At 41.9% G+C, this 21,450-nt stretch overlaps 1 pseudogene; it reads left to right on the top strand.

Annotated features, from left to right (window-relative positions):
- The first annotated feature begins 769 nt into the window (after positions 1 to 769).
- On the top strand, positions 770 to 14,694 carry LOC139459251 (uncharacterized; annotated as a pseudogene).
- Positions 14,695 to 21,450: the final 6,756 nt, after the last annotated feature.

The raw sequence follows: 21,450 nt of genomic DNA, 5'->3' as shown, positions 1-21,450 counted from the left end.
TGACGAGCGAAAGCTTTACCCACTAGGTTACCCGACCGCCCCTTTTTGGACAAGTGTGAAAAGACATTGCAAATCGACAATGGCTGCGTTTGTCGAATGTCAGGCCACCAACAGTTTCCAATAACATATATTCAATTTATATACCGGATTTTTTGTGTAGTCAGGTTCCATGAACAACATACTACCTTTGCGTTTCTTGTTTTAAGAGTGTAAATGGCATCGATAGTAACAAAATTCAGCAACCCATGCTTGCTGTAAGAGGCTACTAACGGGATCGGGTGATCAGGCTCGCTGACTTGGTTAATGCATGTCATCGTATCCCAATTGCGTGGATCAATGCTCATGATATTAATCACTGGATTGTCTGGTCCAGACTCGATTATTTTACAGACCGCCGTCATATAGCTGGAATATTGCTGAGTGCGGCGTTAAACCAAAAACAAACAAACAAACAAACGATGGAGTTAATCGTTGCTGACAAATATCAATCACTGGTCTTTTTGGTCCAGACTGATGTTGCTTGCATGAGTGTGGCATTATCAAAATGAAAACTTTATAATTGGCAAACTTGACAAACAGCAGACGAATGAACCCTTTCCACGCATGAACGCCCTCAACAGCACGTGCAGCTTTGATAATTATGATTCCTTTTGTCTACATGAAGAAAAATCAATTCAGTTGATCGGGTGCAATGTACCCTTGCACTTAAACCGTCAGCACAAAGCCACCACCATTCTTCTTGTGAAGTCTGTGTTTACCGTTCTGCAAGATGGTGGCTTTCCAGGCTATCGTGGCGTGTTTCCTTGGGGTGCATGTGTACAAGTCCTCTGGCTCTGAGTTAGGATGTCTGCATGGACAGGTGGGGGACAACAGAATGGCAATATCAAATGTATACAGGGTAGACCGAGGGGTACCCCTTTACAAATGCATCGCCCACTGCCAGATGGCGGACAAATGCAAGTCCATCAGCTACCACAAAGGGTCCATGTCATGCGCTTTGGTTGACACTGATGTTCCAGGACTGAACAAAGATGAAGACTTCGTCTTTATCAAGATGAACTCCTTTCAAAAGGTATTTATCTTTATGTTGCTCTTGGGGTGGGGGGTGGGGGTGAAGATTACACGCCCCCTGCTTATTTTTAAAAAAAATCTGGAAGCGCTCCTGATTTTTGTAATATTGGAGTACTGTGTTGAATGTGCCACGTTGCTGGTCGTAAGAGGCGACTAAACAGAGAACCGTTGGGGTTCAGTGACAGAATTGGCGACTTTATTGATGGGGTGGTCAGGCTCGGCGACTTTGTTGATGGCGTCATACCAAATGGCGTGTCAACATACCAAATGGCGTGTCATCATACCCCAATGGCGTGTCATCAAACCCAATGGCATGTCATCATACCCCAATGGCGTGTCATCATATCCCAATGATGTGTCATCATACCCAATGGCGTGTCATCATACCCCAATGGCATGTCATCATACCCCAATGACGTATCATCATACCCCACTGATGTGTCATCATACCCAATGGCGTGTCATCATACCCAATGGCATGTCATCATGACCAATGGCGTGTTATCATACCCCAATGGCGTGTCATCATACCCCAATGGCGTGTCATCATACCCAAATGACGTGTCATCATACCCTTATGGCGTGTCATCATACCCAATGGCGTGTCATCATACCCAATGGCTTGTCATCATGACCGATGGCGTGTCATCATACCCAATGGCATGTCATCATACCCAGTGACGTGTCATCATACCCCAATGTCGTGTCATCATACCCAATGGCGTGTCATCATACCCAATGGCATGTCATCATACGCAATGGCGTGTCATCATACCCAATGGCGTGTCACCATTCCCAATGGCGTGTCATCATATCCCAATGGCATGTCATCATACCCAAATGGCGTGCCGGCATACCCAATGGCGTGTCATCATACCCAATGGCGTGTCATCACACCCCAATGGCGTGTCATCATACCCCAATGATGTGTCATCATACCCCAATGGCGTGTCATCATACCCCAATGGCATGTCATCATACCCCAATGGCGTGTCGTCATACCCCACTGATGTGTCATCATACCCAATGGCGTGTCATCATACCCAATGGCGTGTCATCATACCCAATGGCGTGTCATCATATCCCAATGGCGTGTTATCATACCCCAATGGCGTGTCATCATACCCTAATGGCGTGTCATCATACCCAATGGCGTGTCATCATACCCAATGGCTTGTCATCATGACCAATGGCGTGTCATCATACCCAATGGCATGTCATCATACCCAATGACGTGTCATCATAACCCAATGTCGTGACATCATACCCAATGGCGTGTCATCATACCCAATGGCATGTCATCATACCCAATGGCGTGTCATCATACCCAATGGCGTGTCACCATTCCCAATGGCGTGTCATCATATCCCAATGGCATGGCATCATACCCAAATGGCGTGTCATACCCAATGGCGTGTCATCATACCCAGTGGCGTGTCATCATACCCCAATGGCGTGTCATCATACCCCAATGGCGTGTCATCATACCCAATGGCGTGTCATCATACCCAATGGCGTGTCATCATACCTCAATGGCGTCGATCGCTGCTCATTATATTAATTACTGGATTGTCTGGTCCAAACATAATTTTTTACAGGCCGCCGCCATAAGTTGAGATAAGATGAGTACGGTGTTATATAGACCCGTGAAGATCCGGGGTAGAATAGGTCTTCAGCAACCCAACCCGTAAGAGGCGACTAACGGGATCTGGTGGTCAGGCTGGACAGACTCGATGTTTTTGACAGACCGCCGTCATATAGCTCGAATATTGCTGAGTATGGCGTTAAACAACAAACCAACCAACCATTTCAAAAAAACTAGGTCAGGCAAACAGTGCATGCTGACTCTCACATGTACTTCCACAAGGCTTGCGGAGGCTATTCCGTTATGAACAATTACGATTCTGATCTCATGTGGGGTGTTTTCCAACAAGCTGTGCATTAGTTGGGCATAACTCAGGTTAAGTCCAGTGCTAATCATCCTGATCCTGAAGGAGCTTTAGAGAGATTAGATATTTTTCAGCTGCAGCTACAAAACCAGATATATTTTGTTTAAACTATGAGCTTAAAGTCCTGCGGGTGATCAATATTAGTTCCCTGTATACGTTAATTCGTGGAGAATGTGTTACTAACCGAGGTTTTACATGATAACATGAAGGAGATAAATCGGGGATTTTGTAACGGTTCGTTGTGTCCGTTTGTGCACTTTGTCTATTGTTACTGTACGTGAACTCATATAACTTATTAATAAGTTTATACGTTAACTTCTATAACTTAAGAGTATGCGTCTTTAGAGTCCCAACAAAATCTGTATAAATACTAGATTCCATATCGACAATCTTGTCACGTGATACGGCAATATTTCGTTGAACCCTATGACTTTACACGGCCGCTTAGAATATAGCCTCAATGCAAGTGTGCGTTTATCCGTTGTTCTAAATTAGATGTCTGGTCATGAAGTAGAGGATATTTTGTGTTGATAAGACGTATTGGTCTGCAAAACCTATATGGTAGTTGTTTTCCTTCAATTTGTTTAGGGGGCACGGCGGTTCGAGTCCCGGTTCGCCCCGATTATGTTTCTAGATTTGTCAGCACCATACCCGTGCTCGTGGGTTTCACCGAAGTGGTAAACGTTAGTCTGTCTTACAGACCCTGATACAAATATATATCAAATACAGCCCATGCAAGTCTATAATGTTTGGCAAGTCTAGATCACCGCAGTATCATAAAATGAAGAGAGTCACTGGGCTCCTTTTTATTATATTTTTATTAAGATAACTGAACAACTGTTTTTTTATGTACGATATGTTCATTTCAGAGACTAGATGTTAGTCTATGGTAAACGTCTGAGACCTGCATTACTTCGGGCTTTCCTCCCGCATTATGCTGACACGCCGCGATATAACTGGAATACTGTTAACAGCGGCGTTAAACCCAACTCACACACTCACTCACTCTAATTTGTTTAAAATTGCTCGGTTTTTAAAAAAAGGATTGAATCAGTTTAACGCCGCTTGGAACAGTGGTTCAGTTTTACAACGGCTATTATGTGATTAATTTCTATGTATTTACAAAACCCACAAGAACGGGTATGGTGCTGAAAAATTCCAAAACATAATCACGGAGAATCACGGCCAAGGGACGCAACTATGCACAGCGAGTTGCTTCTCCTCAGCCGACTGGGCCACCTGTGTGCCCCGTTTAAAAATAATATTATTTTTAATATAAAGTCGTTAGTGTTTTGTGAATAATTAATAATTATTTTCAAGAGGCAATGTAGATACTGGTTTCATTTCAGTCTCTGGCAGGACGCTGTTCCCAATTAAGCTGTGAGTCTGGGAAGAAATGTGTAGTGGACAGATTGCATCGGCCGTCCTGTGTGTGGGGTAAGTTAGTTATAGTCTCAAGGAATAGTCTTCTTCCCATGTGTGGCTGTGAGTCGGCATAGTGTTGACTCGGCTCAGGCCCACTCTGTGTGGGGTAAGTTAGTTATAGTCTCAAGGAATAGTCTTCTTCCCATGTGTGGCTGTGAGTCGGCATAGTGTTGACTCGGCTCAGGCCCACTGTGTGTAGAGCCTATCCTTAACGCTAGAGATGCGTCCTGTTGCGGAGGATTTGGTCAGAATATGTTAGAAGTCAAGATCAGAATTCAGGTAAGGATAAGCATAGTTATAGATAATTGTCATATATTCTTCAGTTCCCTTTTTGACCAACATGAAAACAAACAAATTTCAACGTTGACCTAACAAGAGAAAACTGACCCGAAAGGGATTGGTTAAATATGGTGACGGACCTTGGATATTGATTCGTCACAAGTTCACTATTGACATGTCACGTGATGAATATTGACATCATCGGCTAGAAAACAACATGTCGTCTGCGTGTTGCAATGTACTAGTAACGGTACGCCTATATTTCCGAAGATGATTTCGATTGAATTATAGTTATAATAGAAACAAGACTGTCAAAAAGCTTAAATTAAGCACTTTATCAATGAATTCCGGTTTGACAAAACAACACTCTTGGCGAGGTCACTATATGGAATCAAGGACTCTCGGGTCTACGGCCTCGGACCCGTCAGACCACCTCAGACCCTTGACGATCCGGGGTAGAATAGATCTTCAGCAACCCGTGCTCTCCGTTAAAGGCGACTGCGATTACAGGGATCGGGTGGTCAGGCTCGCTGACTTGGTTGATGCATGTCATCGATCCCAACAACGTGGATCGATGTTCATGATGTCAATCATTGGATTGTCTGGTCCAGACTCGATTATTTACAGAACACCCGAATAGCTGGAATATTATTGAGTGTGGCGTTAAACAACAAACAAACAATCTAAAAACATATTCAAAGAAAGGATGTGTCATACCGCTTTCTTATAAAGTCAGCGAGACTTTCTGTTTCGAAGGCCTAGTTTAGGACACGCCATCTTCCCGAGGCAAGTGAGTTAACTGACTATAAAAGTCCAGTTTCCACCCTTGCCGAACTAGACTGGTATTATGGAGTTAGATTTTGGCTGGACTAACGAGTCTATGCATAGTCCAATAAGAATCGCGCACCGAAATCGAAATCCGGTTTGTAAAGTGTCATGCAGATTTCGGTCGACTGCAGGATTTGCAAAGCATGTGCACCGCTAGCTCGTTGTCAACAGATATTTTCTAAATCTTTTCATGTTTTTAATCAAGGTGCTCACGTGATTTGATGCACTTCGCGATGTAAGACCCGTTTTGTCACAATATAGATCTTGATTATCGAGCAGATCGTCTTGACTTTGGCGCCACCGTTTTGTTTGAAGCAAATGCAAGTGATACGAGAAGTGGAATCTGATTGGTCCATAGGAGATGCATAGAAAGGACATAACTCGTGATAACCACTAGTGGCGCTACGATCGAGCCCAGGAATTCCAGCCTAGTTCGGCAAGGGTGGAAACTAGACTTTTAAAGTCAGTTAACTCCCTTGCCTCGGGAAGATGAGGACACGCCGGAAGCGCATTTTTCGTTATGTATAACGGTAGTTGTATATAGCTTACAAGTTATATGTTAAAGGAAACTCGGTGAGACTGCTTCTGTTTCAGCCTGTAGTTTGAACACTTTTCAAGTTCCCCTGATACGGTTTAGTGAATAATATTTTACTTTATATTTGTCACCATTAGGAGGTTTAATTTTGCGAAAAGCATAACAATTAAAACTTAATTCTTATTAAAACAACTGAAAAGACAATGTCTAAAATTAAACGCCACTGCTTCCGTTTTACATACTAAACAACATATATTTTGAAACAAATATTTGCAGATTCAAAAGCACAATTAATAAATGTACAGTCCTCAACACTTTATGTAGAAAATACTAATGTTAAGAGGCTATCTTTGTTGACGTTTTAAAATGTTGGCTACATATGAAGGTGAGCTACGGTGAACTGGGACTATTTCTGTTTGTCTTGACTTTATTAAGTGAGTGAGTGAGTTAATGCTTTACGTTACATCGGCAATATTCCAGCCATATCGTGACGAGAAATTATACATTTTTAAATACATATATTTTAACTAAATTAAAATCTGTCATCGATGGACAGTAAAATCACTAGAATATCACATATCATTATCTAAAACTAGCATACAACTGTAACAAGATAATCGCGGGAGGTGTGTCTGGGTGGGGACGGACTGGCGGGCCGGGGAGTTGGTGTAAAGGTCGGTAAGTTGGTTGGTTAGCTTCATTGTTTGTCATCTTGCCACACATGATACACCACACTAATACCTTATGCCCAGCGCAGTAATTGCTGAACATGTTTCAATAATCCATACAACAGCTTCGATCCAGTTCAGTTATAAATAACAATGAGTGTCATAACGAACATGCGGAACCTGTTATTAGATAGTTCTGGGGGCACCGAGTTCTTTAATTCTAACGAACAATCATTGTCGTTAGATTGTGGTTTCGATTTGTAGATGTCAACATATTACCCTATGAATGCATTAAATGTTAAGTACGGCACTCGATTGATGTTTGTAGTTTAATTACAGCGTGAATGGTAAAATACTTTCCGTTCGACAGCCAACGTAGCTCTGGTTGACGTAGATGTGCAACAGACTGTCTCATCCACACACAAAAAGTGCGTCTACTTATGCATTACATACTGACACACACACCAATAGTGCGTCTACTTATGCATTACATGGTGACACACACACCAATAGTGCGTCTACTTATGTATTACATAGTGACACACACACCAATAGTGCGTCTACTTATGCATTACATGGTGACACACACACCAATAGTGCGTCTACTTATGTATTACATAGTGACACACACACACCAATATTGCGTCTACTTATGCATTACATAGTGACACACACACACACCAATAGTGCGTCTACTTATGCATTACATAGTGACACACACACACCAATAGTGCGTCTACTTATGCATTACATAGTGACAAACACATCAATAGTGCGTCTACTTATGCATTACATAGTGACACACACACACCAATAGTGCGTCTACATATGCATTACATAGTGACACACATACACCAATAGTGCGTCTACTTATGCATTACATAGTGACACACACACCAATAGTGCGTCTACTTATGCATTACATAGTGACACACACATCAATAGTGCGTCTACTTATGTATAACAGGAAGACACACATACACTGATAGACTGATGTATAACAGGGTGACACATACACTGATAGACTGATGTATAACAGGGTGACACACATACACTGATAGACTGATGTATAACAGGGTGGCACACATACACTGATAGACTGATGTATAACAGGGTGGCACACATACACTGATAGACTGATGTATAACAGGGTGGCACACATACACTGATAGACTGATGTATAACAGGGTGGCACACGTACACTGATAGACTGATGTATAACAGGATGGCACACATACACTGATAGACTGATGTATAACAGGAAGACACACATACACTGATAGACTGATGTATAACAGGGTGACACATACACTGATAGACTGATGTATAACAGGGTGACACACATACACTGATAGACTGATGTATAACAGGGTGGCACACATACACTGATAGACTGATGTATAACAGGGTGGCACACATACACTGATAGACTGATGTATAACAGGGTGGCACACATACACTGATAGACTGATGTATAACAGGGAGACACACATACACTGATAGACTGATGTATAACAGGGAGACACACATACACTGATAGACTGATGTATAACAGGGTGGCACACATACACTGATAGACTGATGTATAACAGAGATACACACATACACTGATAGACTGATGTATAACAGGGTGGCACACATACACTGATAGACTGATGTATAACAGAGAGACACACATACACTGATAGACTGATGTATAACAGGGAGACACACATACACTGATAGACTGATGTATAACAGGGTGGCACACATACACTGATATACTGATGTATAACAGGGTGGCACACATACACTGATAGACTGATGTATAACAGGGTGGCACACATACACTGATAGACTGATGTATAACAGACAGACACACATACACTGATAGACTGATGTATAACAGGGTGGCACACATACACTGATAGACTGATGTATAACAGGGTGGCACACGTACACTGATAGACTGATGTATAACAGGGTGGCACACATACACTGATAGACTGATGTATAACAGACAGACACACATACACTGATAGACTGGTGTATAACAGGGTGACACACATACACTGATAGACTGATGTATAACAGGGTGACACACATACACTGATAGACTGATGTATAACAGGGAGACACACATACACTGATAGACTGATGTATAACAGGGTGACACACATACACTGATAGACTGGTGTATAACAGGGTGACACACACACAATGATATACTTATGTATAACAGGATGGCACACATACTCTGATAGACTGATGTATAACAGAGAGACACACATACACTGAAAGACTGGTGTATAACAGGGTGGCACACATAGACTGATGTATAACAGGGTGACACATACACTGATAGACTGATGTATAACAGGGAGACACACATACACTGATAGACTGATGTATAACAGGGTGACACACATACACTGATAGACTGGTGTATAACAGGGTGACACACACACAATGATATACTTATGTATAACAGGATGGCACACATACTCTGATAGACTGATGTATAACAGAGAGACACACATACACTGATAGACTGATGTATAACAGGGTGACACACATACACTGATAGACTGATGTATAACAGGAAGACATAAATACACTGATAGACTGATGTATAACAGAGAGACACACATACACTGATAGACTGATGTATAACAGGGTGGAACACATAGACTGATGTATAACAGAGATACACACATACACTGATAGACTGATGTATAACAGGAAGACATAAATACACTGATAGACTGATGTATAACAGAGAGACACATACACTGATAGACTGATGTATAACAGGGTGGCACACATACACTGATAGACTGATGTATAACAGAGAGACACACATACACTGATAGACTGATGTATAACAGAGAGACACACATACACTGATAGACTGATGTATAACAGAGAGACACACATACACTGATAGACTGGTGTATAACAGAGATACACACATACACTGATAGACTGATGTATAACAGAGAGACACACATACACTGATAGACTGATGTATAACAGAGAGACACACATACACTGATAGACTGATGTATAACAGAGAGACACATACACTGATAGACTGATGTATAACAGAGAGATACACATACACTGAGAGACTGATGTATAACAGGGAGACACACATACACTGATAGACTGATGTATAACAGGGAGACACACACACACAGAGCCTGATGTATAACAGGGAGATACACATACACTGAGAGACTGATGTATAACAGGGAGACACACACACACAGAGCCTGATGTATAACAGAGATACACACATACACTGATAGACTGATGTATAACAGGGTGACACACATACACTGCTAGACTGATGTATAACTGGGAGACACACATACACTGATCGACCGATGTATAACAGAGAGACAAACACACACACAGAGCCTGATGTATAACAGTGAGATACACATACACTGAGAGACTGATGTATAACAGGAAGACACACACACACAGAGCCTGATGTATAACAGTGAGATACACATACACTGAGAGACTGATGTATAACTGGGAGACACACATATACTGATAGTAAGTGAGTAAGGGTACCAGTGGGTGGGTGTTCGGGCGGTGGATAGTTGCATGGGTATGTGAGTGACAATACCAATGCATTGAGCACAACAAGAATGGCTTCACATATTGCACCCAAACCTGTTGTGTACTTTGTTTGACAACATCCTTCAGAATCGGGGCGGTCGGGTAGCCTAGTGGTTAAAGCGTTGGCTCGTCACGCCGAAGACCCGGGTTCGATTCCCGACATGGGTACAATGTGTGAAGCCCATTGCTGGGATATTGCTAAAAGCGGCGTAAAACCATACTCACTCACTCCTTCAGAATCGACTTGGTCATCCTCTGAACCAACAGATTCATCCACCACTACATCATGGACAACATCACCTACTACCACGGTGGCTCCGAAATGTGGCTTGCCTCAACAAGAGGAAGAAGCCACGGCGACTGTGTTGGGATACGACGTGGGTGACAAAGCATTCTACGGCTGTAACACGAACCACATAATGTGTGGAAGTGGAACAGTGGTATGTGAGTCAACTGGGCGAGTTCGGAGTTCCAGTGCATGCCTCAATTTGTGACCGTGGTAAGAATTGGGGTTAATAAAATAGCAGAATTATTATTATCACATGGAAACCAAAAGTTCAGGAAAAGGCTTTAACCACGCAGTTTGAGTAGCACCATTTGTACTTTTGTTGGTACAGACCCCGCCATATTTTATTTATCTTGTCATTGAATGCGACATATTCTATTTATCTTGTCACAGACTGCGCCATAATTTATTTATTTCGTCACATGGAAACCCATTTTTAGTGTCACAGGCCACACATATTGTACTTTTGTACAAAAGAATCCTAAAACTTTCAGACCGCGCCATTTTGAGTATCACACCACACATAAAAAACAACCGCGTCATATATCATTATTTAGATAAGTGTTTTATAACAAAAATATCTTAAATGTCTACAAAAAATGTTTCTTAGGGAATTTCTTGACAGAATACTAATAGTCACACGCGAATTCTGATCTCACTGTCATATTTTCTCACACAACGTTTATTACTAGAGCTAGCTAAAGGAGTGTCGCCCCGATGTTTCCAAGTTTATTGTGCTGATGGGTTTCACCAAGGTGGTAAACGTCAGAGACCTGCTTCACTTTGGGCTTTCCTCTCACATCAAGCTGTCACGCCGTGTTATAACTGGAATTTTGTTCAAGGCGGCGTTAAACCCAACTCACCCACTTGCTATAGGGGTGTTAGATGTTACGGAAACTGCCGAGTTGTGACGATTTGGCCAAGGTTACTATGATAACACTGCATGGTCTAGTTTGGTCATTTCGATATTTGTTTGTCAGATGTGAGAACAAATCCTCAGCAACTCAAGCTTGACTACCACAGCAACTGCTGGACCACATATAATGCCCTATATTGTTGGCTCGTGGGACTTAATAGTGAGTGAGTTGGTATTGTTTTACTCCGCTTGTAGCAATATTCCAGCAATATCACGAGGTGGGACACCAGAAATTGGCCTCACAGTTCGGCTTCACACACTTTAACCACTAGGCTACCCCACCGCTCCAAGGGACCTTACGGACAAAGCATAACGGTGACGGTGATGACAGGCGCGAAGCCCATCCCTTACTCATTATGTGAGTGGTAGGATAGCCGAGTGTTTACTCGTCGAGACCTGGGTTCCATTCCTGAGATATATAGCCGGAATATGAAACATATGGTGAAAAACGTGTTCACACTCTCGCTCGCTGTTCCCCTGTTACCCCATTTCACTCACTGGATTCTAGGTATTTCTGATGCACATAGCGGCATTTTAATGCGTGAGTGAGTGAGTAAATATCGAGTTCAACAAAGTAGTGCCATGTAAAGATGATCATCCTATTAGAACCTGAACAGAAACTGGAAGAAAGTGTTCGGTCCGGATGAGTGTGATAGTGCTAGTTGTAGTACTACTCTTGTGACAATATTGCAGCCATACACCAACGGGGACGACCCGTGAATATCTGGGGTAGAATAGGTCTTCAGTAATTCTTGCCGTAGAAGGCGACTAACGGGATCGGGTAGTCAGGCTCGCTGACTTGGTTGATGGATGTCCCCATTGCGTGGAGACCCGTGAAGATTCCGGGGTAGAATAGGTTTTCAGCAACTCATGCTTACCGTAAAAGGTGACTATGGTTGTCGTTAAAGGCGACTAATGGGATCGGGTGGTCAGGCTCGCTGACTTCGTTGATGCATGTCATCGATCCCAATTACGTGGATCGATGCTCATAATGTCAATCAATGGATTGTCTGGTCCAGACTCGATTATTTACAGACCGCCGTCATATAGCTGGAATATTGCTGAGTGCGGCGTTCAACAACAAACAAACAAACAAACAAACCATCGGGAACACCAACAAATGTGCATATTTGGCGAATCTAACGCGATTGGTGCGATGAGCAAACACTTGACCCACAGGACTATACCACCTTCAGTCTGTATTGGATGATAATGGTTATTACGAAAAAGCTAATCTTGTTCCACCGCAGGCCGAAAGGAGAGCCTTAATCTGCCCTTTGACTACGGAATCCAACTTTATATTAACAAGATTGGCTACTTCGATGCTGGTGAGTGCTACTGGGTAATCATCTTTAACATCATATAGCATCACCATCACCATACCATCAGCTTCATTTTCAACTTCACCGTCATCACCGTCCATCCTTTGTTCAAGAACACACTGGAACAAAACATATTTGCCTGAGGTTGTAATTAAAATTATCCGTTGAGCCCCTTTCACAGTACAGTTGTATCTATTGAAAAATTTCCTAACCGACTACCCCAAACATAATACTAAATAGGGATCAGGTGATAAACGACGAAGTTGATTGCTGATCATGCCACTGCACTGGCTTGCCTGGTCCATACAACAGTATTTACAACAGTGTTGACTATATATTCACTGCCAAACGAAACGCGAATACCATTGAGAGTGTAATATATGAGACTTGATATTCAATGGTATTAGATTGGTTCGAAGCACAAACGAACATACTGGTATGTTGTGTGAACCGATGCTCATGAACGCATCGCATGCGACGTCATAGATTAATGACAGGAGATGCACCATTTGTCTCGTGCAGGATTAGCGTGTACAGTTTAGAAATCACTTGCAGTATATCGTGATAAGAATAAAGTCACTCTGTGGTAACACTTGTCTGATTGCTAGTTTTGTCATTAATTGAAACACATTTGCAACATCTCTGCTCAACGTATGTACTTCTCTATATGTTTCTGTAGTTCGCGTATCTTTTGGCAGTGGGTATATAATGGCAGACGTATCTGGAAGGAGTGAGTAATTATGAGTTAACGTCACAGCAGCAATCTTGCAGCTATTCAGGGCGAACACGGTAGACGGTAGAACCATACCAGTTTATAACATGCACACATGATTTCCATTGTTTCAGAATATCACCATAGATATTTCCAATCACGCTACCGCACAAATCCTTGCTCGATTACACATGAGCTTCACTGAGGGAACCATACAATGGTCAGGATTAACCCAAGGGGCATTTACTGATCATGACAAACGCGCTATCTCCTCAGACGGAGCTTCGGACTTCTCCTTAATCATCATGTGGTCCTCGGACCTGATTTCGGTAAATATCATAACATCCATCTTGGGGAATAGCAGACCGATTAATCGCATCTGATAAAACGAAATGGGGCATAGTTGTGTGTAGTATAACTGTCATCTGATAAAACGAAATGGGGCATAGTTGTGTGTAGTATAACTGTCATCTGATACAATGAAATGGGGCATAGTTGTGTGTAGTATAACTGTCATCCGATACAACGAAATGGGGCATATTTGTGTGTAGTATAACTGTCGTCTGATCAAACGAAATGGGGCATAGTTGTGTGTAGTAGAACTGTCGTCTGATAAAACGAAATGGGGCATAGTATTGTGTAGTTTAACTGTTATTTGATATAATGAAATGGAGCATAGTTGTGTGTAGTAGAACTGTCATCCGATAAAACGAAATGGGGCATAGTTGTATGTAGTATAACTGTCATCTGATAAAACGAAATGGGGCATAGTTGTGTGTAGTATAACTGTCATCTGATACAAAGAAATGAGGCATAGTTGTGTGTAGTATAACTGTTATCTGATACAGTGAAATGGGGCATAGATTAGTGTAGAACAACTTTAATCAAATACAACGAAATTGGGCATAGTTGTGTGCAGTATCACTGTAATCCGATTCAGTAAAATATGTATTATTTTCCTTTTTCAGCTTTACTACAATGAAGGATCGCACTTAAGCATGCCTTTCGTCGGTTTAGGCGATGCTGATCTAATTGATGTCCGTTCTAGCTTGGGCACTGACATCATCCGTGTTAGCAACTGCTGCCCTTAATGAACCCACCACCATAAGTGCATAATATTGTTACCTTCTTGCTGGGAATGTCCTTAGTTCAAGCCTATTTCCTATGTCCGGTTACGTGGCTATTGTGTTATGCTAGGTCATTACTGTGCCTCCTCTTGCGAATATATATGATCACCTGATGAAGACTCACTGATATTTTGATTAATGAAGTTACACATTTTTTTCTTTGAATTTTTTTTTTGAAATGCAGAACATCCTGTTGGGGCAGTGTTAGAGATTGATGATTTCACCTGCCTTTCTCCAAAACAAATTGACATACATGTATGTTATGTTATCTATTCATAAAGTGTATGTATTGAACGTGAAAACGCTACATTACCTCACCATTCCTCATATATAGCGCATTTCGCACATCCGCGAGTTGCAACTTTATTCCCAACGCTTCGCCAGTATTCCCTGCCTTATATAAGATTTGCACCCTTTATCGTCAGTGCAGTCCCTTCTCAGCCCATGTCGGTTCAACAGTTCCCCCTCATTCACCCCAAATTGATATTTCCATGGTATGTTAGTTACCCCGAATGCATTTATGCTTCCAAGTAACGAATCATGTCTAATTTCCTGTAATGTCACTTTGGCTAGTTAACGTAATGTCTATGTTCTAAAAGCATTAAGCTTGAAGTTGTGTCAATATTACAATTTCCCATCCTTTCCCACATTTGTGTTTACATTTTAAATTTAAATATACTCTTAAAAAAACGCAATACAGATATCTTTGGCCATAAAAGCAAAATTAGCGACCCAAGAGGTTTAATGTATTATAGGGTCAGTGACAAATTTCCCGCATCAAAATGATCACAACAAAGACATGCAAACCATTAGTCGGGAAACACGTACGACTCGGAAAAACGCACCCAGTAGATTAACACGGTGGATTAAGACGTGCAGCAGCACTATGAACGGTATTAAAGTAGTGGGTTTGCCTGGTATCTGCGTCAATCGAACAGTGACAGTTTAACAACATGCCAAGAGTAACAGAAGTGCAAAGAAACAACGTCATAGGCCGCTTTCTGGCAGGGGAATCCCAATCAGCTGTAGCCAATGTAGCGCCCAGCACCATCACAAGGCTATGGGATCGTCCAAGGCCGGGACGACCAAGAGTAACCGACCCCGCTCAAGATCGCAATATCCGACTGCCCCACCTACGTGAAAGGACGACCACAGCCACTTCAGCTGCATCCCAAATACCCGGACTACGAAGAATCTCCGACCAGACCGTAGGAAACCGTTTAAGAGCAGCAGGTCTACGAGCAAGACGTCCTGTTCGACGCGTCATATTGAGTCGACAACATCGTCAAGAACGTCTGTCTGAGACATCTGGTTCAGTGACGAATAAAGATTTCTCCTCCGTCGAGGGGATGGAAGAGCACGGGTCTACAGACGTCGGGGAGAACGGTACGCCGAAAACTGCGTACAGTAAGTGGACAGGTTTGGTGGGGGTAGTGTTATGATTTGGGCAGGTATCTCTCATCATGGCAGGGCATGTTTGGTCCATATCCAAGGCGATCTTACGGCTCAACGATACACCACGGATCACAAGAGCCTGTCTACACAACAACATCGTTGATGTTCTCCCCTGGCCCTCCAGATCCCCGGATTTGAACCCGATAGAGTACCTGTGGGATGAATTTGATAGACGGCTGCGGCGACGTCAACCACAACACCAGACGTTGCAGCAGTTGGCGTTTGCGTCGCAGGCCGAGTGGGCTATCATTTCCCAGGATATGATTCGCATACTCGTCTCTTCCATGGACAGGAGATGTCAGGCCACTTTCGATTCCAACGGGGGACATGCGCGTTATTGATGGTAGCTGACCCTCACCTGGGACTTACCGATAACTGAGATAACTACACTCACCAAATGTTCTCTCCACAATATTTTTGCTCAATACCTTGTACGGTTCCTCGTATAAATGTATCTACCTACCCTACACAAATCTGGCTTTGCGTATCATTTTTTTTAAAGTCCATAGTTACGATAACGGTATGCCTCATTGCTTTCAAGTTTTACCAAATCACTCTGTAAACTTTTTGCGTTATATTTATCACCGTCTTCAATGTTTTAACACATACATAATGTAGATTTTCATTTCATATCCCATTCCACATTGTGGCTGTTGTCAACACGTTTGTTAAGCCGAATAAACTGTGTATTAAGCTTGTCTGCTTGTGTTGTGTATTTTGTCCCTGTCCTTTAGTTTTGGTTGTTTGTTGAACGCCACGCTCAGCAATAATCCAGCTATATGATGATGGCTTGTAAATAATCGAGTCTGGAAGAGACAATGGACATTGCTGGTTTGACGTTCATGGCCAAGATTGGATGTACAGATCGCTGTGATACAGCTTGAACGTTGGTGACTGGAGAGTGGAAACAACAAACAAACGCCATGGTCTACTCTGAGATTCTGAGTTAAGGGTGTCAAGTACCACATTGGTGTGGATGCACATTTATAACCTTGTGAACATGACATTAATTATGAAAAATGATGCAAAATAATGAAAAGATGGGGACATGTATAATAATTCAAGGCAACTTTTTGGGGCGTCTTTTCTTAATGCCAACGGTGCTAATCAAACGACTTCAGGGTCCAGTGATTACGGCTGCCACACTTTAATCCCTTGATCGATGTATTGACATATTGCCTACAGTGCAACTTGCATACAATGGCATCAAAAGAACTTCTCAGCACAGTCAGTATGGATGCCAGATCAAACCGCACGGCAGGGGTAGTCATTGAAATCACATAGATCTAACAAATATCTGTCGGCTGGTCATGTCATGTCCTGTCCTGTGCATACACTATTTCGCACAACCGTTTGGTACTATAAAAAAATCTATTCGAAATGTTTCTTGGAGCCCTGTGCCTAGAAGGAGGTGGCTCATCAACCTGGTGATGCTGACCTCAGAATTCTGTACGTCTCCAATTGATTGTCATGGGCCGAACCAGCCTGACCTTTAATTTGGTAGATAGCAACAGCTTTTCGTGTAAAACTTGCTGGAGCATACCACTCCTTCATCCTCGGTCTTTTCAGCTTAGAAATCCGCTGCAGCATAAGACAGTGTGTGGTGTTTACACTCCGTGGTATCCTTTCGATATGGCTTCCCAGCACCTGGGTTAAAAACGATGAGACATAGATTCTGACGAGAATACATCCATTCGATCTTACTATTGGCCACGTTTCTTTGGGTAATTGAAGCATGTGACAAAGAACCAATCAAGCTAAATCATTTTGCAATCTCCGAAGGTATCGCTAGTATCTGCGGAGAGGTTTTCAATGTCACTAAACTACATTCCGGTTCTCTCCTTGTAGAGTGTGCAAAGGAACAGCAATCCGTCAATCTATTCAAATTGAAAGAGTTTGTCAACATTAAGGTTCCTGTTTCTGAGCAGAAATCTCTGAACTCATGTAAGGACATTGTCCACGACAGAACAGACGGTCTGTCTGACATGACCGAAGAACAAATTGTCAAATTGAAGCGGTGTACATCCCCAATCCACTCCTGTCCTACACCTGCCAAGCGTTTGGACATGGATCCAAGCGCTGCTATGCCTCTGCTGTTACCGCTGCGGTGACAAGCACGAGGCCACTGACTGCAGAAATGATGTGAGGTGTCAATCAGATCTTCAGTACGATCACCTCCCGAAGCCCTTTATCATCATTGCGATTTAAACGGTCATAATCCCTTACTGGGGAGTACTGATTCAAATAATAAGGGAAAAGGCCTTTAAGATGTCACCTCAAACAAAGATTTATACTGCTTCAGAGATGGATCTAGTACATATCTGCATTCTGCCACTGGTACATACTCTGCCCTTGACCTTTCACTGACAGATTCAAATATCTTAAACGAATTTGAATGGTTGGTCCATAGTGATCTTTGTGGAAGTGGCAATTTTCCAACATGACTTACAACTTTCAATCCCGCTGACGTACCACTTGCAACAAGGTGGAACTTTACAAAGGCCAATTGGTCTTTATTCCAAACACTATGTACCGGACAACTGAAACCGGACAGTTTCAAGAATGGTCCTGATCTTATGCAACTTTTTAAAGATATATTAAATGCTTTTGGAGACGAAAGGATTCCTAAGACCTCTGCAAACCCTCATATGGGTAAACCATGTTCGATAATAATTGTAAACAAGCTAGAAAAAATAGAAAAAAAGCTGAGAAATATTTCCGCCGGCATCCCATTGTCCACAATTTGAATAATGTTAAAATCACGGGCGCCATAGCAAGACATACCTTCAAACAAAACAAACGTCACTCCTGGAGGAACTATGTATCTGAATTCAAATCCCGCACACCCATGTACAAGGCGTTCAACATGATTCAAAAGATTAAGGGTAGAGGATCAAAATCTGGAGTTCACCATCTCAAAGACTATAATACACTATCAAACACTAAATCTGAAATTGCCAACAAGCTTGGTGAAACTGTGGCAAATCATCCCTCATCATCCAATTATAAACCTCAATGTCAGAGGTTTAAAAAAATCAGAAAATGAAAAAAGTAAAGTTTAACTCTGATAATGGTGGGGATTACAATGAAACATTTTCACTCCATGAATTGCATACTGCCCTTAGGCAAACCCATGACTCTGGAGCAGGAGCCGACTACATACACTATCAACTCCTGAAACACTTGCCAGATTCATGTTTGGAAACTTTACTTAATATCTTTCATGAAATATGGAAACCGGCAATCTCTCTCCTTCTAGGCACAATGCTATTAGTATTCCTATACCAACGCCTGGACCGGATCATACAGATCCATCAAATTACCGTCCAATATCATTAACTTGTAACACTATAGAGCGCTTGGTCAACAATCGATTAATCTGGCACTTGGAAACCAATTACGTCCTGAGTGACATCCAGTGCGGCTTCCGAAAAAAACATAAGTACTATTGACCAATTGGTGCATTTAGAATCATTTATTAAAAATTCCATTGTCAACAAACAACATACTACATCATTCTTCTCGACCTAGATAAGGCACATGATAAAACGTGGAAACATGGTATTTTAAAAGATTTGCATGAATTTGGATTGAGGAACAGATTACCAAAGTCTATATCTCATTTTTTAAACAACAGACAATTGTGGGCTCTACCCTGTCTCATCATTTCGATCAAGATCAGGGCGTTCCCCAAGGCAGCATACTGTCAGTCAGCATTAAAATTAATATTCTCACTAAAGTATTAAACAATAGTAATTATGGTACACTGTTTGTGGACGATTTCAACATTTCTTGTCGTGGTAAGAATATGCATACAACAGAAAGACAGCTATAGCTCTGTTTTAACAAAATTCAAAAATGGGCCAATGGCGACAACAATGATCTCGCCATCAGACCAATACAGCAGGTTACAGTGACCTCGCCATCAGACCAGTACAGCAGGTCACAGTGACCTCGCCTTCAGACCAGTACAGCAGGTCACAGTGACCTCGCCTTCAGACCAGTGCAGCAGGTCACAGTGACCTCGCCTTCAGACCAGTACAACAGGGTTACAGTGACCTCGCCTTCAGACCAGTACAGCAGGTCACAGTGACCTCGCCTTCAGGCCAGTACAGCAGGTCACAGTAACCTGCTCTACTACCTGCCTGTCGACCCTCGACCAGACTTGGATTAATCCGGATCTTAATCATACAGGACTAAATTTATAGTCCTAAATTTACAATGTTAATTTATCATCTGAAAATTCACGTTTTGTAACCCGGGCATGTTTTCAAGCCGAATTGAAATTTTGGTCCCAAAGAATTTCGGTTTGGGCAGATTTCACTGCACATTCATTGCCATGCCATGATAAATGTTTTCCATAACACATTTGTAGAGGGATTCGGGTGTTTGAATAATGATCATGCATTAAAAACTTAAACATCGAAAACGACAAATATGATACATTCTTATCTTAGAAAACAGTAGCAGGTAAAGGAAGGTGCTGAAGGTGTGGATGAGTGACAAAACATTCTGATTCTCTTGATATGCCAAAGACATTAATACATTAACACAATTACCTAACACGTGTCAAAGAGTATCAAAGAGTATCTGTTCCTGTAGCGAAATTATTCCTTTGTACAAATCTTCTCTTGGGGAATTATATCCATGGAACAGTTTTTTCTTTGAACATGTTTCAAAGATACATTAACACTGACAATATTTGAACTATTTCCAAGTGGAACTGATTGCACGTTGAAAATTGCACCATTTTTGTTTTGTGAAATAGTGTGTGAGGGTGTCGTGGGGTTTTTGTGGCGATAGATTGCGGGATTTTATGAAAGAAATCAAATCATGTTTTTTTTCTAAAATACATCTTTAATCTGAAACTTAATATGATGATTTGGGACATCAAGTTGCATTTTCCTATGTAACACAAAGTAGCCCAGACAAAGTGAAAACATTCAGATTTACCAAAGTAGTGCAGACTTGCTTGGGATTTTGGGATATTTATATCTGTATAAGAGATGCCTTTTATTTATGTAAAAATAACAACTATTTCTTCCCCGTCTTCTTGGGAGGTTAATATGTATCGGTTAACCCCAGCGAAAACAAAAATATGAAAAAGAACAATAGATCAGTTGCTTGAGTCTCCAGCCGCATGTCTGTCACATTAAAAGGAGAATAAGTATATAATAAAAAAGTGAAACCATATTAACACAATGAGAACAGGTGGTGATTTAACCATGTGGTGCCAACATAAGCAGCAACGCAATGAGCTTCTTC

This window comes from Haliotis cracherodii, unplaced genomic scaffold, assembly GCF_022045235.1.
Source record: "Haliotis cracherodii isolate W230 unplaced genomic scaffold, xgHalCrac1.p SCAF_13, whole genome shotgun sequence".
Taxonomy (NCBI): domain Eukaryota; kingdom Metazoa; phylum Mollusca; class Gastropoda; order Lepetellida; family Haliotidae; genus Haliotis; species Haliotis cracherodii.
The sequence above is the reverse complement of the archived record's forward strand: the minus strand, read 5'-3'. Positions and strand labels throughout refer to the sequence as shown.